The sequence below is a fragment of the Cyprinus carpio genome, chromosome A11 (genome assembly GCF_018340385.1).
Source record: "Cyprinus carpio isolate SPL01 chromosome A11, ASM1834038v1, whole genome shotgun sequence".
NCBI lineage: Eukaryota > Metazoa > Chordata > Actinopteri > Cypriniformes > Cyprinidae > Cyprinus > Cyprinus carpio.
Window position 1 is genome coordinate 15,083,240 of NC_056582.1, and position 14,715 is coordinate 15,097,954.

The following is a 14,715-nucleotide window of genomic DNA, read 5'->3' on the forward strand; positions in this document are numbered from 1 at the left end:
CCCTCTCAGTGTTTTGATGTGAAATCAGAAACCTACAGACTAGTGTTTTTAGGTAACAACCACTCTATAATCTACAGTATACAGCAACAAAACAATAACAACAATCACAAAACAGTACAGAATGATTTCAATGACCATTCCAAGGCACTTAACGTGGGTTTGCAATGCACATCACCCTCATTTCATGTACACATAATTATATGGTATAGACCATCCGCCCGACAGCCGCCCCAGCACGAGACGAAGACATGTTTGTCTTTAGGTCCAGCTGTAATTTAGGGATCATTAAGCCTCTTTGAGTTAAGTGCTCCTTGCACCCTTCTTAAACCTGATCAAACAGAAAAACAACTCATCTAAAGGGCAGCGGCGGACTAGTAAACTCCAGTTAATAGCATAGCTAGTTGTTTATAAGCACATACTGTTCGTTCTCTCACTGCTAATGTCTGAACAGCGAGTTCTGTCTAAACTGACCCAATATTAATCTACAACTTATAAAGAGCAAGTTCCAACGCAGTCCTGATTGACAGATAACCATTTCCTGTTTAGTTTATAAAGTCTGCAGACAAGTTTGATTAACACAGTCCATTTAAGGATATCTAAACATGTGTTTGGTTGGGGGAAGTTGACCTCCATCTATATTTGCCATCCCCTCCCCCCCTCCATACGCCATAGTTGATCTTAAACACGCTTTTGGCTTCTCTCACAGACCTAATCTCTAATCTGAGGGATCCTGTCCACGTGTGGTCCTCCATCACGGTTTCCTCCGCGCGGGCCTTTGTGATGGATTAAGTGTTGCATAGTTACACTCCCTCTATCCCATGCAATACAACCACTTCTGCTTCCTGCATCCTGACTAAAATAGCAAATAGCTTCCCTGCAGCGGAAATGCGGTTCGTTTTGGAGAGTCAGTCGGGGTCAGGTATGTTTTTTTTTAAAGGTTTTACCCTTCCACATCATCACCATGCTTGAGAGTTGCTTCATGGGATGAAATAGTGCAGTTCCATTTACCTCTCTATGTCATCCAGCAGCGATAATACAACAAATGTGGCAAATCACATTAGACCTCTAACACCCCACAGACTCGATTTTGTGTCTTCCAAGAGTCAAGTGTCAGTGCTGTTACATTGATGTTAGCCATTGACTACTGACAAACAGGCTTGTCACATTGTCTGATAGGAACACTCACATCAGTCACATAAAGAATTATAAATTATATGACATTAATGAAGGTGTCCCTTTAAGTAACGTCTTTTATAATAAAGTGAGCCTGCAGTGGGTTTGCCTTTTGCCACAAAATTGATCAAACACATGAGGAATAACTGATAACACACCATTGAATTATTGAGTATTCCTACTTTGAAAGAGTCAACCGAGTGCTTTCATTGGTATTTAAACAATTAAAAATTGTTGAGCCAGTGCCTTTGTTTTTATAGTTCTTTTGGTGTCCTGTAAGGCTCTTAGAAATAACAGAAATAATAAAAAAAGTATTTGAGAGTTTGAGAGCATAGAGAGACTGATTCGTTCACATTGCAGTGGAGTGACTGGGCACTAAAAAGTGTTCTTTGGTGCAATTTGCTAGTCTGATCACTTGTAAAACCTGATTATTTAAAATTTAAGCTATAATGATGCGGGCTGATGGCTTAAATTAAAGCATATAACATCGATATACAACCTTGTTTTAATGGTTTACATGTTATTGTTAAAAAACAATTCGCCTATGATTAAAAAAAAGAATGTTTTCAGAACGTGCCTGTTGCACTTTGTAATAAAACAACAATAACAATCAGCCAATCAGAATCAAGCGTTCAACAGAGTTATTCCCTTCACCCAAACCTGTGAAATATTACAAAGACAATAGAAAAACACATATTTCTAATGCATTTTCTTTTCTGCATGTTAAAACACACATTTCCACCAGTGTATTAGCTTAATTCATGAATAAAAGTCTCTTATCAGACAATTCTTTTAATGAATGAATCAAAAAGACTCTGCAAGTTTAAATCACACTTACATATTGAGTATTGACAAACAAAAAATGTTTTGCTACATGCAAAAACAGTATTGCTTAGTTTAGTTTGGGCCTATTACAGGAGCTTTGGAAGACGAGGCTTTGAATTTAGATTGATCAGGAAGTCTTCCAAATGAAGTCTTTCCTATATAAATTAAGTTCTTAAGATTTGTTGGGTGCAGCACTGTGTAGTTTCTTTACTATATGGGTTGGAAACCTAATTGGGGAAATTCTTGATAAAGAAGAACAAGCTATTGCACTGCTGTAGCTAAAAGCCATTTATGGATAACTACATTTTGTTACTTGTTTAGAAAGCAAGAGGAAATGAGAGCCTTTTATCTTTCTAATTGTTGTCCTTGCAATGTATCTTGAGGCATGTGTGAATATTAACGACAGAGACAAACAAACAAAATGCTCAGACATTTTCAGGCCCCAGATGATCCCTCTCGTCTAAAATGACCGCTGAGGTTGAGTCTAAATAAACAGAGTTTGGAGGACGTGCCTTGTTATCCTCCCTGTCTGCTCCGTCCTGGCAGCAGGGAGGGACAGAGTAGCGCCATCTAGAGTTGGAGCTCTGCCTAGCAGCTGTCAAAGTCTCAAACTCGGCTCTGCCTGATACATGACCCTCAGACTGGCATCTTTTGAGTCGATAAAGGAAGCAGACACAACCGGGCTGCACAAGTACTGAAGAAAGAACAAATAATCAAAGTTCAAATATCAGTATTGATGTTGCCTCAAAAGGATTGATTCCCACATGCAAATATTGATTCTTACGGTTTTCACAGCACATATAATATTCAAACAGAGAAAGCAGTGTAGTATTGAAATATTTCACTTCACTGAAAACTAAGCTATATGACATTATTTATAGGCTAATAGTTTATGCTGTTAGATAAAACTTTACAGGCTGTTCAACCACTGATTATTTTCTATAAATGTTTTTAATAAATGCAAATGGAAATGGAAAACACTCTGATTTTTATGTATGTGTGTATATATATATATATATATATATATATATATATATATATATATATATATATATATAATTCATTGCACACTGTTCAAAAATTTAAAGACATCTCTTATGTTCACGAGGCTGCATTTATTTGATCAAAAATACAGTAAAAACACTGCAATATCATTATAGTTTTAAATGCCTCTTTTCTAATATATTTTAAAATGTAATTTATTCCTGTGATGGCCAAGCTGAGTTTTATTTCTTATTTTTATCAATATTGAAAACAGTTTTACTGAACAGTTGTACTGACTGTTGAATAGAAATCTTTTAAAAAATGTAAAAGTCTTTGTCACGTTAAATCTAACTGAGCCCAAACTTTTCAATACATTATGTACATAATTCATAGTTTAGGTCTATTTAATGCTAACAACGGCTTTTTAATGTTGAGTTGAGTCTATTAATTACTCATAAAACACAAAAATTTCTATTTTATTAAGGTATAGGTATCAATGAGCAAATATTAGCTTTATAGTACATTTGTCAGATCAAAAATAAAATAAATGATATCCTCCATTCCTAAAGAAAGGATAGCAAAGGTTCATCTGTGAATGTTTGTCTCTTAAGGCACCTTGATTGATGGGTAGTGACTAGACTAGTCCCATCTTATCACAGTGAGAGACATGTTGGCGGTAAAAGAGGCAACTGACACATACAGATCTCAGTCTCTCTCTATTCAAGCTTCAAGATTGTTTTATTAACAAATTATCACCCTTTCACACACTGCGAACTCTCTATTCCACATCTTCATCTGTAATAATGCTGTGAAAAACAAGCAGGGGCTATTTGCAGTTTGCTAAATGTGCTAGTGATATGCCATTTCTAAATGCAAAATTAGCTGAAAGAACAGCAGCCACACATCACACGCTTCCAAACTACCTGAAATCCAACAACAGTAAAGGTGCTTAACCTACCCGTGATGGCAGCTGTCAAAACACAACACAAATCTCCAGTCCTTCGCTTGTGTTTCCTTTACCGGAGGTCACCAAAAATGTTTCTGTTTGTTTCCTATAAATTCCATTGCCATAGGCTACACGCACTCAGGGCATTAAGAAGCAACCAGCACCTCCCAGCGCTGCCGTCTGCTCCAGTCATAGCATTAGCACTGGCACCAGGTAATGTCTCTGCCGCCCGCCCTACCGTGTGTCTTGCTCTGCCGAGGAGAGCGCAGGCAGTGGTTATGGGGGAGTGCTGAGTGTGTGTGTGCCTGTGTTTGTGTTGAGGTTTAAAGGAAGGGAGTGGTGATTGCACAGCTGATTGCTTTCTTTGAATTGTGCGTGATTTAAAGTCACAGTAAACGTAAAAGCATGCTGGAGATCCTGTAACAAATAATCATATTTTCTCATCATAATGCAACTTTTCGAATACTGGTATTTGCAAATACAATGTATTTGCAATTAATCGCATCCAAAATAAAAGTTTTGTTTACATGATATGTGTGTACTTTTTATATTTATTTTGTATATATAAATACACACACATGCATGTATATATTTCAGAAAATGTTATGTATATACATTAAATATATTTATATATAATGTAATTTATATAAATATAAATATGTACATGTAAATAAATGTAAATATTTTTAAAATATATACTGTATGTGTGTGTATTTATATATACATAATAAATATACACAGTACACACACAAATATTATGTAAACAAAAACTTGCAGTTAATCAATTGACTGCACTGAGATGTTAAAACACACACACACACACACACTTTTTTTTTTTTTTTTTTTTTTAACATCAACTAGTTGCCAAGGCAACATTTTTCATTTTCGTTTGGTTGAGGTACTAAAAGTAAATAAAGTAAAAAAGTAACAAACTACTGTATACAGACATTAAAAACCTATTAAAAATGACAAAACAACAACAACAAACTTACTAAAACTTTAAGTGAAATTAAAATAATAATTATTTTTTAATTCAGAGTATTACAAAAAAATATAATAGTATGGGTCTAGCTGAGTCTAACTTTACTAAACATATTTATGAAGACCTATGGAGGAAAAAGACAATTTTTTACTTGCCAAAAGAAAAACAACGTCTAAAACAGACAGTGATTTATGAATAAATCTTCTACAGGTGGGCCATTTGACTAGAGCCTTTGTTAAATCCTGTAATGATTTCTAAGAGAGTGAATCGTTTTCATCATTCTGTGTTCATACAAAGGAGATGACACTGAATATTTCTTTACAATAACGTCCTGCGTCAGTGGGGGAGAAATTCATACTGCCATGCATTCTAGAACAATCCCTGGGCTCATAACATGCGGCAGATCAAATGATCGATTTCACTCACATGTGGGAAGTTTCACACAAGGACCTTTGTGAGAACTTCAAGGCGCATGTCAAAGTCATTTTCTCTCAGTATGTAAGAATGTGGTATGAAACGTGAGAAGGGCTGGAGTGTTTTCAATTTAAGCGTTCAGAGAAACTTTGATGCCATTTCATCTCTTAAAAATTGTGTTTTATAAAGGATCACAGCCCTGACATGTGGAACTTCCCTTATTTTTTTTTATCACAATGATTCAGAAGTGTTCCTCCAACGTCATTCTTGCAAAGTTTTAACCAAAATACTATGATTGCCATAATTAATGTTTGTAAGAACCATAGTTGAAAATCAACATTTTGAATGGTGGAAAGTTTCTACACTAAATGTATTTTGTCATCATCTTATACTGTGGCAGGAGACAAAAACAGCCATATCTACATATCCATTAAAACAATTTCCAATCAGAAACAGATCCCAGAACAAAGATGACCAGAAGGTCTAATTCTCTTTCTCCTGCTGATGAATTCATTTGCAGTTTCAAGGGCAGGGCACAACACAACAACAATTTGTGTCAGCCATTTAGTTCATGAATACCAATGAAATGGCATTACATGCAGCCCTTTAACTATAATCGCATGAAAGAATGAAAATGTTATGGAAAATCTCATGAAACATCAGCAGAACGTCAAGGAATGATTAGAATGATCATATTACACTGTGAATAAATATTTATGGTGGCTTACAAACATCAGAATACATGATTTGATATATAAATATTAAAACTGGTGAAATGAACAGATTGGGAATTTATGACACAATAAAAAAATATAAATAATAATAATTGCAGTAGATGAGAACACTGACCTATATGTTATGGAACCCCTGGCAAAATGGTTCATTTTCTGTGCCAGTTGAGTACGTTCTAATAAAAGATAATAGCTTGACATAAACCAATCCCTGTAAAATTCAAACACAGCAAAATGCAATGAAAATGGCTAACAAACTTCTATAAAATGCACATTTCGCTATAAATTCCATACTAGTTTACTTGAGTTACCTGCTGAGGTGGTCTCAGGCAACATTTGCAATTGCACAAATAGTGTAGCACATCTGGGAGCTGTCGAGAGTAACCTTTACAAGGGGCATTCAGCAGACGTGTAGGGCCGTCCATGCATACCAATACAGATACAACACTGCTGCTCACTGCTTACACTGATCTAGAACCAGTTTCAAATCCTCTAGAAACATCAATAAAACCATGTAGCATCTATAAAAACCATATGGTCTGTAAATATGACATATATTAGATTTCCTGTTTATTTCGCATGCCTCAACTTCACTCTAAATTTAACATTAGCAAAGTTAAAAAGCACTGAATTTGTGGACCTTCTGCACTGAACCAATTTGTATAGCTCTGCGGAGTGGATTTAAACATGCTAAAATGTGTTTAACACAACCGAGAGTACTACACGCTCAGCTGAAAAGCATAATCAAATTAGCCGAAATATTCAATAAATTAACATCTGTGGAAATCTGTGGCCACAGAATCTGAGTCTACTTATTAGTAATGCCTCTTTGCATTTATTAGCAATAATTTGGAGTTTTATAGCGGAAGACTTCTTGTGTTGTGTGGACTGTCAAAACTCATCAGGCTAATAGCAAATAAATAAAAAAAGGCATGTTAACACTTTGTGCATGCTAACCAGGCTCAAATTGTTAACGCAATAAGCTATAAAAGCTATCTATTCCATCTTTCAGTCATATTTTTTGTCCTAACCATTGTGATGATTGCTTGGTTTCTATTTTTGCACCATATCACTGGGTCGCCCCGCCCACTGTGTAATCTCATTGGCCCAGAATCTCTCTCCCAATAACTTAAACTTCAGATACGATTCTAAATGTTTAATCATTTAACTTCATTTTGAAGTCGAACAGCTTATTGTCTGGTAGACACCGTGTTACATGCAACATGCTAGTACACTAATTTTTAAAGGGATACTCCACCCCAAAATTTAAATTTTGTCATTAATCACTTACCCCCATGTCGTTCTAAACCCGTAAAAGCTTAGTTCGTCTTCGGAACACAATTTAAGATATTGTGGATGAAAAACGGGAGGCTTGTGACTGTCCGATAAAGATGACACCGCCACAAGGATGCGCTGTTTTCTTTCAAATCAAAGCGTAAATACACATAGAAAACGTATCCTTGTGGGGCGGCTGATACAGAAGAGCGTACGCTCCCTGCGTTCAGCAAATACTCTTCAAAATGGCGCTGCGGTGATGTGGAGAGACACTGAGACAAATTGTTGAATAAAGTCGTTATTTTTGTCTTATTCGCATACAAAAAGTTTTCTCGTTGCTTCATAACGTTACGGTTGAACCACTGATAACTGATGGACTATTCTGACGATGTCTTTCATACTTTTCTGGACCTTGACAGTGTAATTTACTTGGCAGTCTATGGGACAGTCACAAGCCTCCCGGTTTTCTTCCAAAATATCTTAAATTGTGTTCTGAAGACGAACAAAGCTTTTACGGGTTTGGAACGACATGGGGTAAGTGATTAATGACAAAATTTTCATTTTGGGGTGGAGTATCCCTTTTAAGGGTCAGTGATAGATGGAGGCAGTCTAATACATTTCCCAAAGTAATTTTTCACAAAATTATAGTCTGGATAGTTTTTAGTGGTCAAAGAATTTGAGTGTAATTAAATGCACATTTTTTTGAGAGTTGACTGCAGATTAAACTTTGGCCGCTTCTGTTCAAAACAAATATAACCTGGTGAAATCACTCTGAAAGCAGATGTGTAAGAATATCTTAGGCCTCAGGGTCAAACCATGTCCATCCTAGAAACCTTTTAACTGTCTTTACAAGCTTGACTGAAGCTAGGCTAGGCTTTTTCTCCCAGATATTCCTCTCATGTTGACAGCATGTTACCACAAAGAGGCCACGGAAGTCTATATTTACACAACTGGGCGTAACACCCTTCTGAAGATAATCGGATGATTTCTCATCAGGTTTGTACAAGGTGGAAGAAAAGAACTATGCATTTCAAATTAATGAGAAGTCAGTGAGTGGGAACACAATAATTATACGCTGTGTCCTTAAGGTATTAATAATATGATTTGTCATGACTCACAGCTAAAGAAAGAAGCAACGGAAAGAAAGGCAGTATAAACATAGCGTGAGCACAATATTTGAATAGTGACATCTTATTAAATAATGCTTTTCTATAATTGTTGTGCTGGAGGGTCGGCAGAAAACTTGAGAGAGAAAAAATGACTAAATGTAATTTAACAGCAAGAAACACAAACCATAGCATGAGAGAAGTATGATTTTTTTTTGAATGATAGTGTACTATATGTGTGTGTTTATATAAAAATCAAAAGGTTTATTTAGGCTGCATTTATTTGATTAAAATACAGTAAAAACCTAATATTAGCACAAATTAAAATAATGTTTTCTATTTTAATATATTTTAAAATGTTATTTATTCCTGTGATGGCAAAGCTGATTTTAAAGCAACCATTACTCAATTAATTATTTTTCCTCTACACTGCCACATCATGGAATCTTACAAACTTGTTTTGGCTTATAACAAATAATCTAATCATTTCAAAGACAATAATTTAATTTTGGAAGCATCATTTTCTCTATAATAATTACATAGTTTAAGAAAATATTTAAATATATAATACACTAAAATATACAGCTGCCTTTACATTTCTAGGTTGTTGACAAAATACGCAGGCCTGCATGTTTTGGAAACTTCTAATCTCCAGTAACTATAACCTCTTTATGTGGCAAGTAATTGTGGAGTTTCTTGGGAATAGCGTGTCAGGGATTTTACGATAAGCTGGGATGATGTGGCCTGTCAGAGCTGACGTTACCAGCAAGCCACAGAACTGCTTCTGTCTGTCCCTCCCTTCCCTCCAGCTGCCTAGAGTCTGCTTCTTTAACTTCACTTGTAAAGACACACAAGCTGCCACAAGCAAACACACAAACACACACACACACACACACACACACACACACACACACACACACACACACACACACACACACACACACACACACACCCTACAGTCAAACATCTGCAGTGCTCACACTGCAACTCTGTCCACACCTCATTCCATAAAGCAGCTTTCAGTTTCGTGCACTTAAACAGTGATGTGTTTCCATCGGTCACACAGAGGCCATTGCTTTAAAACCCACTCTTGAAATCTTTCAGAGTTCGGCACAGATTAAATGCCTTGATCGCTTTCATATCCAAGGTGAAATGAAAGCTGACGTGTAATTTAGAAACTAGTAGTGGTGTTTTTGGTTATTTGGAAAGTGATTTAGTATCTTTCAATGATTTGTATTCTGTCTAGGGAAATGAGTCCTTTATTATTGCAGCTCAGAGAGGAAGTAGGGTCACTTCCAAAGGTCATTCAACCCATTCTACTGTTTTCAAAGACTTCGCCAAAGATGCAGTTCCAGTGAAATGTCACTCTCTTGTAAAGATCGAGGCTTCCTCCAATATGCCTTCACTTTTGCCTCTGTTGAAAGTAGGGCTGCATGATATTGGAAACAACTCACATTGCGATATTTTGTTTTTCTGCTATATATATTGCGATATGAAACAAGAAAAAAAAAATTACACCAGATGACTTGAATAGCTCTATTTGGAAAAAAATAAAATAAATCAAGCATAGATAAATATAATAGAACAAAGATATAAATGAAATAAACAGTGCTTTGTATTTTTAAGGCAATTCTAACAGTATTCAGGTACAGAATTTGAATAATCAAATGTAAAATAACACTGCATAGTCTTAACTTTATAAATAAATATATTATTATATTATATTAAATCTAATAAATCTGTGTTAAAGCTACAAAAGTGATTTTTCTCTGTGTTTTGTTGTTTGATTAACATGACAGAAAGCAACTGCTGTGAATATACTGTTATCCTCTTTCTTTCTTAATTGTTTACCTTCACCTAAGCCATAAGCAACTGTTTTTACAAGGATACTTGCAGAGACATGTATTTTGACATAGTTTTGCACGTATGTGTCATTTCAGGCACAAATAGTAGTGGAAGGGAATGCAATTCAGAGTTCACATGCATCTGCGTGGCTCTCACCGTGTCTACAACAGACACGAGCAGCACGGCTTGACAAAATACAATAGAACCCATTATAATCAGTGATGCTGTGTGACTGACTACACTGGATGTGGCGCAACACGAGAAATCCCCGACAGTACACTGATGCCTCCTTCTAATTATGATGTAGTGACACAAAGTTCAAATGATTTGCAAAGGTCGCTTTGTCGCGTGCAGTGTAGACTAACTTTAGGGCTGTTCACATGGCACGCCTAAAATACGTTCCAAAGCGCTCAGGAGCTTGCGCTTTCATGGCATCTGCCGTTGCTAAACAACCATGACCTGCGCTCTCCACAACGACACAGAAGTTTCAACAAAGGATAAATACATTTCCAGCACTGAAAATCACTTGCAGTAGCTCTGCTACTAAATGTATTTAAAAAGGGGCATCTCTGTACTGCTGTTGCGTCGTGTGTACACATGTGTCTGTGTGTGAGCAAAGAAAACGATCAGTATAAATACAACGATCAGTATACTAAACATAGCACATCCTGCAATGTGACTATCATGGATGAGCACATCGCGATATCGATGCTGAAACGATGGCCAGGTGATGATTAGCAAGTCCTGCAAACCTCAAACCCAAACAGGCCTTCATCATCCTACACCTCGTTGTTATGACCAACACTGACCCTGCATTCTTCTCCCCTGGATTCCTGAGAACTGTTTTTTTTTTCTTGGAGGAACCGGCAGACTGAGCTAATAGAAGCCAAGCGGCAATTATCAAAGAGCCTGCTGCAGACTGACTGAACACACTGCAACAAATTACAAATGAACTTGACTTCGTCTATAAACATGGGGGTTCGCAACATAACAAAAAAATATTTAAGGTCTGTTTACTTTTAGCTGACGGCAACAATCAATCTGCAGTTTCCAAACAGTGTGCTGTTGTTCAGATTCTAGAGATCACTATCAAGATTTGTATTTTTGTACTAAAATAGAAGGGCGACATGCATAACAGTGCTGCTAAAATTGTTATATAATCCAAACAAACTATTTTCCAACAGCAATCATCTACAGCTTGTGATTATCATGGAATGCTTTGCATAGATATGGTGAGTGAATCACTACACCAGAGCTGACCAGACAGGTGCTTTAATAAGCACAAAAGCAAAAATAGATCATACCACTGAGCCTCCAAAAACAGAAACACTTTGTGGGGAATTCATTTAACAGCTGCATTACTTTTGTGAGCTGTGTTACAGTGCTATTCACTAACCACCCACAATTCGCTCTGACTGGATGCTGAATACACTAATTAAGTATTTACAGCAAGTCTGATTTACATCAAGAATAAGAGACTTCTTCCTTTTTCTACTTCATTAGGAGTTAGGTATCTTGAAATGTTTACTATAGAATGCAGGACTCAACAGTGCAGACTTTTTTTATTATTATTTAGTTAATTCAGATTCCTCAATGTTTTCAGAACAATGTTTTCAATGATTTTCCTGGTCCCAAAACAAAATATTATGTTTATAAATTTAATTTAATAAAAATAATAATAATAATAATGCAAATGGAATATGGAATATACTTATAAATGATATTTTTTTAATTTATTAATATTAATTTTTAAATATTATAAAATTATATATTATTTATTAATATACTTTTATATTTTCACACACACAAATTACATTTTTACATCAAAAGAAAGAAACATTTGGAAGAAAATTTGCAATGGCACAACATACAACCCATTCTTACTGATGATGCTTGATGAGTTTAGGGACAAATCACTCGTAATGGTTCCACAGTTTTTTTCAACATTACTAATAGGAAATGTTTCTTAAACACTACATCAGCATATTAGAATGATATCTGAAGGATCATGTGACACGAAAGACACTGACATCCCCAGTAAAGACCTTGTTTCCTAGACCGCCACCGGGACAAAACTACTGGAACTAGTTGAGTCCTCTGCACAATGTGACTTTGCTGCAGCCTGGAATTGAACTGCTGGTTTCGTCTGGCCAGAGGAGTACTGAACCTCCGACTGAGCCTGGTTTCTCCCGAGGTTTTTTCTCCATTCTGTCACTGATGGAGTTTTGATTCCTTGCCGCTGTCAGCTTTGGCTTGCTCAGTTGGGGACACTTAATATCTAGCGATATCGTCGACTTGATTGCACAGATACTATTTAAACTGAACTGAGCTGAGCTGGATGATGACGTCACTGAATTCAATGATGAACTGCCTTTAACTGAAAATTTTGTGTTTATTATTGTCATTTTGCTTTATTGACACTGTTTTCCTATTTAATACTGTGAAGCTGTTTTGACACAATCTGTATTGTTAAAAGCACTATATAAACAAAGGTGACTTGACTTGACACTGAATACTGGAGTAATGATGCTGAAAATTCTGAAATATTCTCTGCTAAATGCATAAATGTAAATGTAAATGAAAATTCAGCTTTGCCATCACATGAATAAACTACATTTTAAAATGTATTCAAATAGAAAGTTATTTAAAATTGAAATAATATTTCACAGCATTACAGTTTTTACTGTATTTCTTATCAAATATTGGCAGCTTTAGTGAGCATAAGAGACTTATTTCAATAACATTAAAAAGAAAAAATGTCTTATTGATTCCAAACCTTTAAATGGTATCATACTGTATATGGAAGGGGAGGCTTTCCTTATTGTTTATATGTGTCTAGTTTAAACCCTCAGGCGAGTTTCTACCTAGGGTAGAATCAAGTCATGGGTTGTAACCACAAAATGAAACAAACAGAACTGATCAATAAGAAATCAAAAGATCAAATTCTTCCAGTTCTTCATCATTCATGGAAACATGGAATTTGCCCTGAAGAAGGCCACAGGGGCCGAAACATGTTGGCATGTTTTTAATGGATAACCAAGTTTAAATAAAGGCTTTTTAACTTATATGCCTTGTGAGTGCCTCAGAACTGCTGTTTATTTGGGAAACATTTTGGATCTCCTAGCTGAAGAGCACCAAAGGAATACACCTTTCAATAAACAAATACCACTCCAAACAAACACACAGCAGATCTATATCATACTGTGCCTGGTGTCTTTTTCCCTACGCTCTGTCCTCAGAGGCTCCCTACATCACACAATGACACAGCAGATTTGGATGAGAAGGTACATACCCCTGCTTCTTACTGCATCAGCCTAGCTTTGAAATATTTCATGGCCAATCACTAGATCTTACGTTCTGAATACTCATTTAAAGGGGTGGTTGACTGTTTTTTTCTAGGCTTGATTGTGTTTATGGGGTGCAGTCTAACATGTTCATGCTTCATTTAAAAAAAAAACTTAATTATTTTTCACATAATTTAACTTTATTCCACACCAAACTGTCCCTTCTCTAACAAATGCCTTGATTATTTCCTGTTTTTATGAAGCCCCTCCCTCAAAAATATGTGATGGGCTGAGATTGGTCAGCTGGCTCAGTGTGTTGTGATTCACTAAACAGCCTCTAGAGCCGTCTGAACATGCCGCCGAATGTGCTCAGAATGTACTCCAGACAAATAATACACAATAATGCCCTCTATATTGCTTATCAATTTGAGCCCGATTGAGATGCAGAGAATATTAATGAAGAGGATCGCGCAGAACCTGTGCAAGCACGGCTCTTAATGGTATGTTTGTTTGTTGTTGTCTCATACTTTTAGATACGCTGTTGATTGTAAATGCTACTGCTTCTGTTAGATTTTAATATACTGTTTTATCCTGATTAAAGCTTTGAAACAGCACAGCAACTGTACGTGTGTCCATGTATAACGCTTCTCATTGCTATGTGAAAATAAGTGTATAAGTGGAACAGTTTGTTGGAGCTAATCTGACGATCTGAATGAGAGAGAGAGATGCAGAGCAGGGCGACGCGAGGAACAGGATTGAGAACCGCTGCTTTAGAACATTAATTTTTGAAACTTGTGAATCCATTAGAATCATTAGAAGACAGAATCGTGATTCATATATGAACAGATTTTTACGTGTACCCCTAGTTTTCTCTTCCTCTTCTCTAAAGCAGCACAACATGGCCTCGACCCCTTTGTTGTGTGTTCCCGGGGGTGGGGTTTATCTGGGTTCGTGATGTAATGGACCTGTGAAGAAGCTCGTTGTAGTCCCTTACCACCAGCCATTTTTGTAGGCATTAAACTGCCAGAATTTTAAAAGACGCTACATTTTAAACAATTTTAAACAGCGCTGCAACTTCGCAGATATTGTTTATGCTTAAACAGCAACATTACACACAAACTAACATTAAAAAAGTGAAATCGCAATCAAC

At 36.2% G+C, this 14,715-nt stretch overlaps 1 protein-coding gene across 9 annotated transcripts in view; it reads right to left on the reverse strand.

Annotated features, from left to right (window-relative positions):
- LOC109059922 (IQ motif and SEC7 domain-containing protein 1-like) overlaps window positions 1-14,715 on the reverse strand; it is a 170,940-nt gene that overhangs the window by 25,009 nt on the left and 131,216 nt on the right. Inside the window, exon 1 of one of the 9 annotated variants that reach the window (XM_042766473.1) lies at window positions 3,941-4,400. The exons of the other annotated variants lie outside the window; for them this stretch is intronic. The gene's annotated coding sequence lies outside the window, so the exon portion shown is untranslated. Of the gene's footprint in view, window positions 1-3,940; window positions 4,401-14,715 lie in introns of those variants that run through there. 9 annotated transcript variants of the gene reach the window in all.